The sequence below is a fragment of the Staurois parvus genome, unplaced genomic scaffold, assembly GCF_062004578.1.
Source record: "Staurois parvus isolate SC_StPar_1 unplaced genomic scaffold, SC_StPar_1.0 ptg000303l, whole genome shotgun sequence".
NCBI classification, from domain to species: domain Eukaryota; kingdom Metazoa; phylum Chordata; class Amphibia; order Anura; family Ranidae; genus Staurois; species Staurois parvus.
In genome coordinates, this window is record NW_028318099.1 from 6414840 (window position 1) to 6430717 (window position 15878).

At 40.6% G+C, this 15878-nt stretch overlaps 1 pseudogene; it reads left to right on the forward strand.

The window, feature by feature from the left end:
- The first annotated feature begins 957 nt into the window (after positions 1-957).
- LOC149457744 (uncharacterized) overlaps positions 958-15878 on the forward strand; it is a 44746-nt pseudogene continuing 29825 nt past the window's right edge.

Sequence of the window (15878 nt, forward strand, 5' to 3'; positions counted from 1 at the left end):
ACAAGCCCTGGATAATACTATACACTGTCACTGTACTAATGACACTGGCTGGGAAGGGATTTAACATATAGGACAATCAAGGGGTTAATCGTGCTGCTTTTACTAAAGGTATCTCTTTGAATCTCATCCCTGCTTTGCAAGGATAAGAAACGGAGAGATTTTTCCCTCTGTACAGAACCCTGTGTTGATTGTCCACACAAGGGCTCTGGGCTGTGATTGGACACAGCTGTTCAGCAGGTCCTGGTCATGAATCATTGGCCGGGACCTGCTGACAGACTCCCACTGTGTACAATCACAGTAGGTGTAAGTTAATGGGTGTGCTCTAAACAAGGAAACAGGTACCAGTATGTTGCTTTGCCTGCACAGGCCTCCCTTCTGCAGTACATTGCAAGTGGATAGTCCAGAAGTGGCTAAACACTTTATGTTCTAATGCAAGTGTAATGTTTAAAGTGGGCACACTTTCATGGGATTGTAGCTGCCGCTTTATACCTGTTCTACTAGTTATTAAAAAATATTTTTTGGCATATTCAGTGTTCTTTATAATTTGGTATACTGTCTCTTTAAATTTCTGGAATACCGGGCTGAGGCAAAGAAATTATCCAATAGGAATTATTGGAACTTTCTGGAAGTCTGGAATCCTTATATAAGGATTGGCGGGAACATCATTCTGGCCATTTGGTCAGCTTTCCAAAAGAGCTCTGTCCTTGCTGACCATGAAAACTTTACAGATGAAAGTCCTGAAGAAGGCTGAGAGTAGCGGTGGAGAGAACTGGCTACGGCACTGCTTAGCCCTTGCTTTAGAGGATGAAGCCGGTGCCCGGCGTGTACAGGACAGTGACACTGTGGGAACCATGATGGAGGACTCACCTGACATACAGGCGCCGTTAGCTGCGGCACCAGACCGGACAGCTTACCGCTGCCATCTTCAGCGCAGCCAGCCCCCTGCAGTGGATTTTCATGGTTGGTCCTGAGAAGGATCTTCACCAGCAGGAGGTCAGGCACGATGGCGTCATGGAAGAGGCAGGAACAAGCAGCTGTCAAAGGAAGAAGAGAAGGTCCTTTTCTCCATCACCTGTGAGAAGAGGTAGGTGGGGGCCGCTCCCCCCCCATGGTTACTAAACAAAGGAGTCAAGCTCAAACTCCTGGACAATGGCTGCAGGAGCTGCTCTGTCCCTCCTCTCTGGCCAAGCACTCAGGCTCTGGCTTACTGGCTCCATATGTGTTGCAGCTCAGTCTTCTGAGAGCAGTGCTCAGCCTACAGATCATTCAGGTGCATTACAGCTGCCTCAGGGTGAGTTTGCTGAATTTTCAGTGTTGTCTGAATTAGTTGGCTCTTTGTCAAAATTTGTTCAATAAATGTCTAATCCTCCTGTGAATACTGTTTCCAATTCCAATGCTGTCTTCTCTACAGGGCTGTGCTGTTGTTTCTTTTGATGCTAATGTAACAGGTGTTTCTGCTGCTGTGATTCCTCCGGCATCTGTATCTAATCTTTCCTCTAGACCTAGCATACCTGAAATTTGTTTAAAAGAAACCATGCCCTGTGAAGTTTCTCCGCTAGGTTATCACTTACCTGCTTCCGTGAAAGAAAACATTTGAAGAGGTGATTTCATTAACATGTTATCTCTTCTCTCCTCTGCAAAGGAGTCCACTTCTAGGTTATACAAAAAAATCAAAGGATAAGTCAGAGGATGACAGGTGAAGGCCAATTCCTAGGTCATTTTGTAATTGGCTTCAGGCATATTGCATTTCTTCCAGCGTTTTGACTGAAAAACACCCTGAATTGTGTGTGTGTGTGTGTGGGGGGGGGGTATTTCAACACTTGGAACATATATTGGAGGCTTACAAAAGCTTTGGTGGGTTTGGGTGGTTCCAATATGATGAACCTTTTTGTCAAAAGCTGTCCATTCATTGAAATGGGGTATGAAAGATGTGGGCTCATGGCTTAATTTAATTTCACCTCAGAGACCTGTTTACAGTAGGCAACTTAATATTAATCCAGTTTCTTAAGCATATCATAAGAGTGTTTGTTTTGCTTACAATGATTCCCGATGCAAGTGGAATATATCATGCAAATACTGTATAGGCATGAATGTGCGTTTTGTACTGGTAATCATCCTGTTGACAAATGCTATAAAAAGAATAATTCTGTTCAAAATTGGAAGGATATTTTTCAGAAAAGCCTGCACACCAGTGAGGATGGAAAAAATGCGTCCATGGCTTGATCTGTTCCCCAACAGGGTAATGGCAACTTTACTAATTAATGGTTTTAGCAAAGGTTTTCCGCTCCCTTTGTTTTGCGGAACGGGCTGTGAGCTGGTTGATAACTTAAAATCTGTCATGCAATTTCCTGAAATGGTGAGAGACAAAATTGCTAAGCAAATTTTGGCAGACCATATTGTGGGTCCTTTTATTCACCCCCCCTTTTCCAATTTTAGGATTTCACCTTTGGGTGTGCTACCTAAAAAGGAACTGAATGCATTTAGTATTATACCCCATCTTTCCTTTCCCAGGGGGAGTTCATTGATTGATGTTATAGATGAGTCTTTATGTTCTGTATCTTATTCTACATTTTGCAGATTAAATCTTTTGGCAAAGGGACTTTATTAGCAAAAGCTGATATAAAGTCTGCCTTTTGCCAATTGACCCTTCGGCTTTCAAATTCTTTAGGTTTCTGTTTTGAAGGTTTTTATTTTTTTTGACAAGTGCCTTCCTATGGGCTGTTCTATATCCTGTGCTTATTTTGAAGCTTTTTCTTCATTTTTGAACTGAGTTGTCTGCCATGAGGCTGGTTGGGATGGAATTATTCACTACTTGGGTGATTTTTTTGTTTATAGGCCCACCTGATTCTAGTACTTGTTCTTATTTACTTCATTAGTTTTTTACATTGCTGCCTGCTTCGGCATTCCTTTAGTGGAGGATAAAACAATGTTTCTATCTGTGTGCCTAGAATTTTTAGGCATTCTCTTTGACTCGCCTGTTATGGAGTTCAGATTGCCTTTACAAAAAATTGAGAGATTACAGCATTTGATTGCTCTCTTTTTAAGACGAAAAAAAGTTTTGTTGAAAAAAATGCAATCATTGTTAGGTTTCTTAGCATTCACCTGCAGAGTTATGGGTCATATTTTCTGTAAGAGACTGTAAACATTTTTGAATTCTTCCAATAGTAGGTCCTTTTTTCAGGATGAATTTAAACTCTTTACAGAAGCAGCTGTTGCGTCATTTGGTCTTTTTGTGTTTATATTACAATATTTGGTTAAAAGCTAAAATTTACTCCAGGCAGCTCTAACATTATTGCTGACTCCCTATCTCGATTTCAGATGGATTATTTTCGTCAACATTTTCCCAGTGCGGATGTCAATGGTTAGGTGTCCAATTCACTTATGGGACCTAATCTGATGATTGCTTTACAGACTATCCAGAATTCAGTTTCTTCTCATACTTTAAATTGCATAATCTGACTGAGTATTGCATTTTTAGCTTTTTTAATGCAGCTTCGCCTTTCGCACAGTCATATCATTAAGATGTTGAAGGGAATTTCTTTCCCAGCCTGTTCTAGTTTTTTTGCAGTTAAACAAGCCCTAAAGGGATATAAGGGAGATCGCTTTGTTCCGGATGGTAGAAGGCCTATATCTAGGGATATCGTGGTTCAACTCTGTATTGCTACGACTTCAGTTTGTTTCTCTGCCTATGAAGCTATGTTATTTTGTTTATCATTCGTTATTGCCTTTTTTGGAGTATTACGAATCTCCAAGTTAATTTCTCCAAACGGGAATAGAAAGTCTGGTTTATTCTTCAACAATATTTCTCTTGAGGATTCAGTGCTCCATATTTTTATTCAACAATCTAAGGCTGACCAGTTAGGTAGAGGTTTTTGGATTACCCTTTTGTTAGCCCAGGACTTCAGTGTATGCCCAGTCAGGACCATGTAACAATACCTTTCACTTCGTCCTTACCAAGCAGATCTTTTGTTTCTACATGTTGATGGTTCCCCCTTGACTGTATACCAAATTAATTATGTTTTAAAGAAATGTTTTGCTTGACTTGGGTTGCAGCACTTGAAATGTACATCCCACTCTTGCCGAATTGGTGCTGCCTCTGAGGCTGTAAGACTGGGGATGTCCGCTGAATCTGTCAAAAAGTTGGGTGGGTGAGAATCCAAGTGTTTTCAGGTTTATGGTCGCCCTAACCTTTTTATTTAAATTCACAGGCAATGCATGCTGTATATGGATTGTGGGGCACTCATTTATTTATTAGGTGTGCAAGAGAGGGGCTCATAGAAGATATTCTGAGAATTTGTCAAGGAACCCTGTATCCTTTACTGTGTTCTGGAAAGGTATCAGAAGCCTCTAATGGTTCCAGCTTTATTTTACTTTAGCAAGGTTGTATCATTTTTGGCCTCCCCCGTCAGTCCTGATCATTTACCTTGGCAGTAATGACATTGGTAGGATGAGAACATTGGAGTTATCATTCAGAAATAAGCAGGATTTGTGCTGTTTTAAGTTGTCTTCCCCTAATAAAATGTTGGTATTTTCCAAAATAGTTTCCCATTTATCTTGATTGTGTTCTGCACAATACAAGGCTATGGAGAAGGTTTGTAAGAGAATCAACACAGCAATGGAAAAATGTTTGCCTCTATAGGTGTTTTTTCCTGTCACCACACAGATTTGGAGGGTGGACTTACAGACTTACAGATCTGTATAGAAAAGATGGGATTCACCTTTCTGATGTGGGTATTGATATTTTTAACTTAGGGCTTCAATCGTGCATAGAAATGGCCATGGGTATGAGGTAGGTCGGACTTGTTTCTTTCAAAAAAGTGTCGGCTGGTGGGGACATTTTGCTGAAAATTATGTTTAATTACTGCTCGAGTTCTAATAACTGAGCTGAATTTTGTTTTGTACGTTAATGGATTATTAATTTAAGTGAATAAAGAGATTATTCATGGTGTATTATATGATGATTTGTAAACCAAGAAAGTGCCCTGGCCATTTTCTTGCCATATTTGGTTTCTGTCCAAATATTTAGCTGAATTCGGGGAATAGTAATAATTGCTTGTGAGTGCGTGTGGTCTAAATGCCCATGTTTAAAGTGGGCACAACACTTTGGGCACACTTTCATGGGATTGTGGATGCCTCTTTACACCTGTTCTAGTTATTAAAACATGTTTTTTGGCATAATCAGTGTTCTTTGTAATTTGGTGTACTGTCTCTTTAAATTTCTTGAATACCGGGCTGAGGGAAAGAAATGGTCCAATAGGAATTATTGGAACATTCTGTATGTCAGGGATCCCTATATAAGGATTGGCTGGAACATCATTCCGGGCATTTGGTCAGCTTTCCAAAAGAGCTTCCCTCCCTCCTGCCTTGTCGCGGTTATTTTGTGTGGTTTTTTTATCACCCCAGATTCTGGGGGGGGGGGGCGTTTTGCTCAAAATTATATTTAATTATTGCTCAAGTTATGATAACTGAGCGGAATTTTGATTTGTACTTTAATGGATTATTAATTTAAGTGAATAAAGAGATTATTCATGGTGTATTATATGATAATTTGTAAACCAATAAAGTGCCCTGGCCATTTTCTTGCCATATTTGGTTTCTGTCCAAATATTTAGCTGAATTCGGGGAATAGTAATAATTGCTTGTGAGTGCGTGTGGTCTAAATGCCCATGTTTAAAGTGGGCACAACACTTTGGGCACACTTTCATGGGATTGTGGATGCCTCTTTACACCTGTTCTAGTTATTAAAACATGTTTTTTGGCATAATCAGTGTTCTTTGTAATTTGGTGTACTGTCTCTTTAAATTTCTGGAATTCCGGGCTGAGGGAAAGAAATGGTCCAATAGGAATTATTGGAACGTTCTGTATGTCAGGGATCCCTATATAAGGATTGGCTGGAACATCATTCTGGGCATTTGGTCAGCTTTCCAAAAGAGCTTCCCTCCCTCCTGCCTTGTCGCGGTTATTTTGTGTGGTTTTTTTATCACCCCAGATTCTGGGGGGGGGGGGGCATTTTGCTCAAAATTATATTTAATTATTGCTCAAGTTATGATAACTGAGCGGAATTTTGATTTGTACTTTAATGGATTATTAATTTAAGTGAATAAAGAGATTATTCATGGTTTATTATATGATAGTTTGTAAACCAATAAAGTCCTGAGTCCATTTTCTTGCCATTTTTGGTTTCTGTCTAATTATTTAGCTGAATTCGAGGAATAGTATTAATTGCTTGTGTGAGTGCGTGTGGCCTACAATCCCACGTATTTAGCTAATATAAAAGGAAAGTTCAACTAAAGTCAATTTAAGGCATTGTAAACATTCCTACTTGCACCTTTTGATTTTCACCTGCATAAGATGTGCATTGATCATGTAGTTTCATGGTTTCATTTGTTTCTGTGCATGCACAGCCCATAGAAGAGTAAATGCAAACATTCCTGTATCAGCAGCAGGGGCGGACTGACCATTTTGAAACTCGGGCACTGCCCGAGGGCCCGGGTCAGTAGGGGGGCCCCATGAGATGCCCCTGGTACCTTTTTCACAGGCTTTTTTTGAGTTTGGGCAAGGACACAGGGGCCCCATGATCCCCTATTGCCCGGGGGGCCCCATGAGTTGTCAGTCCGCCCTTGAACAGCAGTTTCTGTTTGTGTAGAAATATGAGGTATTCAGCATGGCTCTGCACAGGTTAGTGCATGACCTCTGTCTGTAGTCTGGGAATTAACATTTCCTGTGAAGAAACAACATATTCCATACTAACTGGGTCTTTCATGCTAGTGCTAGTGTAGATGAGAACTACATAGTAGCTACATTCAGCATGGGCATAAACAGGCAGAGTATTCACCAACACACAGATAGTTTACTTTGCAGCTGGAAGATTTTTTTTTTCTACTTGGCACTCCCACGTTTGTGATGTGACACAGAGCAGATGGCAAGGCATGCATTAGACACTCTGTGACCTGAAAAAGGACGTTATCCTGTCCCTCTGACGAACAGGGACAAACTAGCTGAATCAATACATGGACATGGGGTATCGATCAGACATGACTCTACATACTGCAGTGATCATTTCAAGGTAAGGCAAACAGCAATACAGGCAATATAACAACACTAGGACCTGGATAAAACAATGAAAACATTTGAAAGTGTAGAATACTTTTAAAGCAACCTCGCAGCTGACCTATTTTTCAAATCTTTTTTTCTCAATTTAAATTTTTATATTTTTTTTCATTTTTGTTTTTATTTGTGTTTGTCGTGCAGCAGTAATTTTTGTGACATTGTTAATTAGACGATTGGACAATAGTATTTACTCTCTCTATCTTATATTAAAGTATAAATAAAGGTAAAAATGTTAGGTTTGGATAGAGTGCAGGAGGATAAGAACACCTGTCTGATTTTATTGCTGCCTGTGCCCCCCATTAACTTCTTGCCGACCAGCCACTGTAGAAATACGGTGGCAGGTCAGCACGGCTGGGCAAAAGTACGTTTTAAAACGTGCATTTGCAAACCGGTAGGGGGCGCGCGCCCGCCCTACCCATCCCACCGATCGTGGCAACGGGTGTCCCGCCAATTAGCGGCAATCACTGACAGAGAGCAGGGCTGCAGTAGCTCTGCTTTCTGTCAGTTCCCTGACAGCTCCTGACACGCTGATCTGGAGAGAAGAGTTTATCTCTCCTGATCAGCGTGTCCCCAAGCAGTACACCCCCGTCCACTAGTAAAACACTCCCCTCACACAGTTAACCCTTTCAGTAAATAAAAAAGTTAACCCCTTCCTCCCCAGTGCCATTAGTAGTGTCAGTGTGTTTTTTTTTTTTTGCACTGATCACTGTATTGGTGTCACTGGCGATGTCAGTGACCAAGTCAGTTCCCCCCCCGTGTCAGAATGTCCGCTGCAGTCCCGCAGTCCTGCCATAAGTCGCTGATCGCCGCCATTAGTCGCTGATCGCCGCCATTATTAGTGTAAAAAAAATTAAAAATCCCAGTATCTTTCCCGCCATTTGTAAACGCTATAACTTTCACGTAAACCAATTAATTTACACGTATTGGGTTTTTTTTTTTTAGCAAAGACATGTCGCAGAATACATTTTGGCAGAAATCTATGACTAAATTTGATTTTTACATTTTTTTTTTTTACTGGACATGTTTTATAGCAAAAAGTCCAAAATATTGTTTTTTTTCCTCAAAATTGTCCGCCTTTTTTTTTATAGCACAAAAAATAAAAAGAAAGCACAGGCGATCAAATACCACCGAAAGAAAGCTCAATTTGTGGGAAAAAAGGATGTAAATTTCATTTATGTACCGTATTGCATGACTGTGAAATTGTCCGTTAAACTAGCGCAGCGCTGTATAGCAAAAAAAATGGCGGAAATTGCAGTATCTATACCATAATGAAACAAGTATAAAAAATGCCGCACTCCTCCAAGTGAAAAATATCAAACTAAAAATCAATTCATATTTCCAAAGAAACCATATCATAAACCAAAAATATATCAATATAGAAAAAAACATGTGATCAACAAAATAAGATATGACATCCCATGCTTATCATTTGCAAATAATAATAAGTCTCTGTGAATAAGTGGTGACAAATCCCAGTGATTCAAATCAATAAATAAATCCAAGTGACTTCCTTAGTGAGATTAAGTTGTGCGCTCACCTCCAAGATAGCCTATACTAGGCTAATAACGCTTGTGTTCACTATATGGAACAGTAGTGTGTTGCACCATATGAGGCATGATGGATCCCTCTCAGCCGGCTCTCCGTGTCCTATCCCTGCTTGGATCTTACTCTCTCGCTGCTTCTCCTCTGCTTTCCTCTCTTCTGCATATGCCCTCGGTGGAAAGAGAAAATTCTAGAGATAGTGCTTTATCCTTTATAAAAAACTTTAATAAGGTACCCAATTACACTCACATATAAAAAAGTAAAAAACCGCTTTTGTGTATACAGAGCTGCATCCTCAGCATGCCAAACACCGTATGCCTGATGTGAACCTGTCGTCCTCGAATGGCCAGTGACGTCATAGCCCCTCCCCTACGCGTTATGCCGCTGGTCACGCGGCTTCATCAGGGGGTTGTGATATCACAGGGGGTTGTGAGGAACCCTGCGATTTTGCAAGTTCTCCCACTTAGAAATCATGGAGGGGTCTGAAATTCACATTGTAGGTGCATTCCCACTCTGAGAGACAGAATTTAGCAGGAAAAAAAAAAATTCAGGAAATCACATTGTATGATTTTTAAAGAATTTATTTGTCTTGCACTGCTGAACATAAGTATTCGAACACCTAAGAAACAGAAAGAATTCTGGTTCTCAAAGACCTGTTAGTGTGCCTTTAAAAAGTCCACCTCTACTCCACTCATAAAATCTAACTTAGTAGCACCTGTCTGAGCTCTTTAAAGACACCTGTCCACCCCACAGTCAGTCAGACGCCAACTACTACCATGGACAAGACCAAAGAGCTGTCAAAAGACACCAGAGACAAAATTGTGGACCTCCACAAGGCTGGAAAAGGCTACGGGGCAATTGGAAAATGGAAGAGGCTAAAGACGACTGTCAGGCTCCCTCGGACTGGGGCTCCATGCAAGATCTCACCTCGTGGGATATCACTGGTGATAAGAAAGGTGAGGAATCAGCCCAGAACTACAAGGAAGGAGCTGTTCAATGACATGAAGAGGGCTGGGACCACAATTTCAAAGGTCACTGTCGGTATAACACTACACCGTCATGGTTTCAACTCATGCATTGCACGAAAGGTTCCCCTGCTCAAGTCATTACATGTCCAGGCCTGTCTGAAGTTTGCCAATGACCATCTGGATGATCCAGAGCAGGCATGGGAGAATGTCATGTGGTCAGATGAGACCAAAGTAGAACTTTTTGTCTAAACTTCACTGTCAGGAATGGACTCACCAATGGTGGTGGGACTCAACTGCCTTGTGGGCTGCAGTACCAGGGCTGGTCAGCGGGTGCTCTCAGCAGCCAGAAGCTCACTCCTGCAATCAAGCTATCACCTGAGGATGATTGCAGGAGGTGTATTTAAGGAATGGCCAGGCCTGCAGTCAGGGCCTTGGTGTATTGTTCCCATGAGCCCCTGTACCTGCATCCTGTCTGCTTCCTGCCTGATCCTGACTCTGCTTGATCCTGACTCTGCTTGAACTCTGCCTGCACCGACCTTGGCTACTCCTGACCAATCTTCTGCCTACTCCTTGTACCTTGTCTGCCCGTTAGCTTCCGACCCGGCCCGCCTGACTACGTTGTGCTCCATATTATTATATATATATCAGTTAAGGTTTGGGTTTGTTGTACCTTGTTGTACGTATTTGTGTTAGTTTTGGGTTTGGTTGTTGCACTGCATTTATGTTTGTGTTGCCCTTAATAAATTATATTGTTTTACACGCTATACCTGAAGTCTGTGTTTCCCTGTGTCGGTCCACACACCTCTGGTCATCCCCGGAGCCCTGACATTCACTCATCGTGTTTGGAGGAAAAAGAAGGATGAGTTGCATCAAAAGAACACCATCCCTACTGTGAAGCAAGGGGGTGGTAACATCATGCCTTGGGGGGTGCTTTTCTGCGAAGGGGACAGGGCGACTGCACTGTATTAAGGAGAGGATGAATGGGACCATTTATTGTGAGATTTTGAGCAATAACCTCCTTCCCTCAGTCAGAGCATTGAAGATGGGTCGTGGCTGGGTCTTCCAACATGACAACGACCCGAAGCACACAGCCAGGATAACCAAGGAGTGGCTCCGTAAGAAGCATATCAAGGTTCTAGAGTGGCCAAGCCAGTCTCCAGACCTAAATCCAATAGAACATTTTTGGAGGGAGCTGAAACTCCGTGTTGCTCAGCGACAGCCCCGAAACCTGACAGATCTAGAGGAGATCTGTGTGGAGGAGTGGGCCAAAATCCCTCTTGCAGTGTGTGCAAACCTGGTCAAGAACTACAGGAAACGTTTGACCTCTGTAATTGCAAGCAAAGGCTTCTGTACCAAATATTAACACTGATTTTCTCGGGTGTTCATATACTTATGTTCAGCAGTGCAAGACAAATAAATTCTTTAAAAATCATACAATGTGATTTCCTGAATTTTTTTTTTTTTAATTCTGTCTCTCAGAGTGGGAATGCACCTACAATGTGAATTTCAGACCCCTCCATGATTTCTAAGTGGGAGAACTTGCAAAATAGCAGGGTGTTTAAATACTTCTGTTCCTCACTGTGTATATTAATAGTTTGGGAGAAGGTGTGGCGATGTGACCACCATTTTTGAGGAAGGTTTCCTGTCTGTGGGCCAGACTGGGCTTTATCCCTTTTTGTGTGTAGTTGTGTGTTCCATAAGTCAGTCCTTTTGAACTTAGTTAGGAATACTTCAGTACCTCCTCTCATCATTGACTTTCTTATTGGTCATTCTGGGAATGATTTGATGCCCCTAGTACGTCTTTAGCTGCATACTTTGCAGACCATCGGCTGATTACACACACTTTGATGTTAGCAATTGATGTTATATATGCTTTATACAAAAAAAATCCTAACCAGAAGGTAAAGCCCCCCGGATAGGCAAAGAGGTTACATTACCGGCAAACAAGGCTTTTGAAAAACCTTGTTTGCTGGTAATGTAACTTCTTCGCCTACCCAGGGGGCTTTCACCTCTGGCTAGGACATTTTTTTGTATACTATTTTTGGTTGTTCTGACAACACTGAACAAGTGAGTAGGCTAAACTGATTATAAGTCACCCTCTTTTCTGTTCTCTTTAAATAAATATGTATGCTTTATTAACCACCTTGCTTTGTTCCCCTGTTAAAGATTGTTGATAAAATGAAACTCGTTGGGGCTTATTAATATCCTAACTGTGACTTCATATCTCCATGATATTGTGGAGCATGGTGTTTTTACTGTATTGAAATTGTCATCAGCCAATTGGTGGGGTTTTTTTTGACAGGTTGTCTGATCAGGCTGGATGGGCCCTTTAAAAACTAGCTCCCAGCTGTGTCTGGAGTCACCGGGTTGATGCACTGGGGCTAATAGCAGGGTTTTTTTTTTTCATTGGTGATAGATGTAAATGGTATGTAATAAATTGTATTAACTTACATTATGAGAAAGTAAATATGTTGTATATATTTTTGTGCCATTGTGCTTTTTGTGCTATTTCATCATTGCATTTACATTTGTACTTGTTGTTTATGTTTCATGATACAACTATTGTATTTCCTTTCAATGTTTTTGTTAAAGTCCTAGGCATTTTAGCAAATTTGTGAATATTGGTTTTTGAAACTTTAGAGGTGACGCAGAGTATGGCTAGATCTGGTGGAGTGATAGGGTTACACACAGGGAAGAATTGTGAAACAGGGGCAGAGCAATCTCACCCTATACAAATAAATACCTAAACAGAGAATTTAATGGCAGGATCATCAGCTATTTTTATATTAAAAGCTGCATATATAGAAAGTTCAAAAGGGACACTTGAAACTACCGTATTTTTTGCTCCATAAGACGCACCTGACCATAAGACGCACCTAGGTTTTAGAGGTGAAAAACAAGAAAAAAAATATTCTGAACCAATGAACACATTCTGGACATAGTACAGAAAATGACCATAGACTGCAAACACAGTACAGGAGATGACCAGAGACTGCAGACAGTACAGGGGATGACCAAGAGACTGCGGGCCTTTGGCAAGGGAGGGGGAGTGTGTACCTGAATTTGACAGGTACCTGCTCCCACTTCTGCGGAGTTGTCCTCCCTTTAGTGTGGTCACCCGGCTTACAGCCGGGTGCCCACTGCACATGCGCGAGAATCTCTGTCACAGCCGGGTGCCCACACTAAAGATGCCGGCGTGGGAAGACTGTACAGCGCTGGACCGAGGAACAGGTAAGGTCCTGGTGCAGTGAAGAGCTGAGCGACCGGCCTGGTATTCTGACACAGTGGAAATACCGGACCGGCCACTCCATATTCGCTCCATAAGACGCACTGACATTTTCCCTCCTTTTTTGGGGGGGGGGGGGAAAGTGCGTCTTATGGTGCGAAAAATACGGTAATTAAAAAGATGTCAACACAGAGTGAACAAAAACACTTCAACCACTACCCCATATTAAAGTGAAAAGGCAATTGTTATGCTGAAATTACAGTGTCATATTTTAGACACAATAGGTAGATACTGTATGTAGTGGCTGGAGAGTATGTAGGCACCATAATTGGGCTGCAATGTAAGAGGGAAAGACTAGGTTGGTTTTTATCATGAAAAAAAAAAATTAAGTGCACTATTTCAGAGAAAGCATCCAGAAATATTGTACAGACTTTCTGCCCATTATGTAAGAAATTGGTTGCAATGGAAGAGGGAGACATAAGGCAGGTTTTATTGTAAAATAAATATAAGAGTATGTCTGAGAGAACAGCCATAAATATTGCACAGACTCAATGCACATCATGTAATTGGGTTTACAAGACTACAATGTAAGAGAAGTATACAAGGCTGCTTTTTATTGTGAAATAAATATTAGAGTGTGTTATGTCTGAGACATCAGCCAGAAATATTGCTCAAATTCAGAGCACATCATGCAAATATTTTACGAGGTCGAAATGTAGGAGAGAGATGAGGCAAATTTTATTGTGAAATTAAAATGTGAGTGTATTATTTTGGAAAGAAACTGCAAGAAATATTGCACAAACTTGCTGCACATTATGTAAGAGGTTTTACTAGGCCATAATATGAGAGGGAGAAGCTAGGCAGGGATTGTTATATGTCAGAGACAACAGGCAGAAGTAATACACAGGCTTGCTGCATATCATGAAAGCATTTTAGTAAATCACAATGCAAGAGGGAGAGAAAAGGAAGGTTTTATAGTGAAATACAAAAGTATTATTTCTCAAAACAGTTTAACCACTTGCTGTCCAGTATATATAAACGGCCGGACGATGGCAGTCCAGGGGCGGGTTGCCGTTCATAAACGGTTCTCGCCATTTTGGACTGTGCGTGCTCCCTGGGAGCGCGCAGCACTGCGATCCGGTGCCCGCTGTGTCCTCCGAACACAGTGGAACACCGAATGTCATCCGGGACCTCTGTGCGAGGTCCTGATCATGTGATTACTGATTGGCCAATCAGTGATCACATACAGAGTAGTAAGCAAGATGTCACTTCTGACATCATTGCTTACTTCGTGTGAAATCTGTGAATGATCACAGAGGTCACATGGTACAAGGCTATTCACAACAGCCTTGTACCATGTGACAAGCTGTGACCAATCACAGCTCACACAGTATTTCTCAATGGCTGCAAGAATGCAGCCAGAGAGAAGGAGAAATGATTGCTTTTACAGCTTGTATGGGTGTAAAAGCAATCAGTGTACAAAAAAAAAAAATCTTCATCACCCCCCACAAGTAGTACAGTGTCACCATGGTGTCACTGTACTGCTAGGGTGACATATGTAAAAAAAAAAAAAAAAAAGTAATATTCTAAAAAAATAACTGAATACATTCTGGCCAAGATTTATGATGAAATATTATTTATTTGCAAAATTTTATAAGAAAAACACTTTTTTTTCAAACTTTTTGGACTTTTTCATTTATATAGCAAAAAAATAAAAAATCCCAGTGGTGAATAAATACCACCAAAATAAAGCTTTATCTGTCTCAAAAAAATGCTAAAAAATTCATATGGGTACAGTGTTGCATGACTGCGCAATTGTCATTCAAAGTGTGATAGCACTGAAAGCTGAAAATTGGCCTGGACAGTAAGGGGGTGTCCGGACTTGAAGTGGTTAAAAAAAAAACAATAAATACCTCTACAAAGATTATAAGTAATACAGAGTACACAATAATAATTCAATTCAATAATATTCACAATAATGTAGCATTTTACAGAACAGTATATACTAGGTAATAACCTTCACATTTTGTAGCCGACCACACTAAAATTCATTGTTATTTAGCACAATACAGCCTTGTAAAGCTTTGTATGCACTACTATGTATGAGTGTATAGAAGTAAATCTCTCCCTGAAAAAGCTCAACGTATGGTTGACACAAACGTGAAGTTCACCCCTTCTTATTCAGTATGTACATTTTAACTAGCCTGATGTGTTTGTTATCTAGATTTAAATTAAAGCATACATTTAAAAAAAAAGTAATTATATATCTAGCCCTATCTATAAAGGATACATGAATAACATCTGGATTGTATCTTCAGTAATTTATGTTGGCTTTAACCCAACACTTTTGTGGTTAAATGGATACACAAGGTTTCTAAATAGCTCTCTTTTTGAACTATTATCAGACACACAGTCCTTGATCCCACACCTCTGAGTTTCAAGTTACTAAGGTCATCGGGTGATTTTTCATTATTCACAAGTAATGCATTTCCTTGTTTAAGCAGTTTAGTCAAGTAATGTCGGGCAGAAGGGTCACACATATTCAGAAAGCTGACAGGATTTATAGCCTGAAGACAATTATCACAACATACACACCAGATGCTGTACCTAACCATCAAGATTAATCAAAACCACTGTCAGCAAGCTAAATTATAGTTGATTTTTATTTACATGTATTGTAATGAGTCAGTCTTTTAGTTAGTTCTCAGCCTTGACATTAAAAAAACTATACACTTGTAACTGGATCTGAATCTGCAAGACTTAAAAGATATTAACATAAGCCTATCCTGTCCTGTTGGAAACTATGCCTAGCTGTTGTGTGCTAGATATTTTTTTTAATTTACTCAATTATTACCTTTTTGGATTTAAAAGTCCACATTCCATGCCTGTCAAACATGCTCAACTTGGTGGCTTTCTGATACACATGGGTTCACCATACACATGGTTGCACCTCCATCTCTGATGGTGTCAATGTCCCATAATATCTTGTGCTCACTGTGAACACCAAGATTTAAGTGCTGGTGCATGATGTA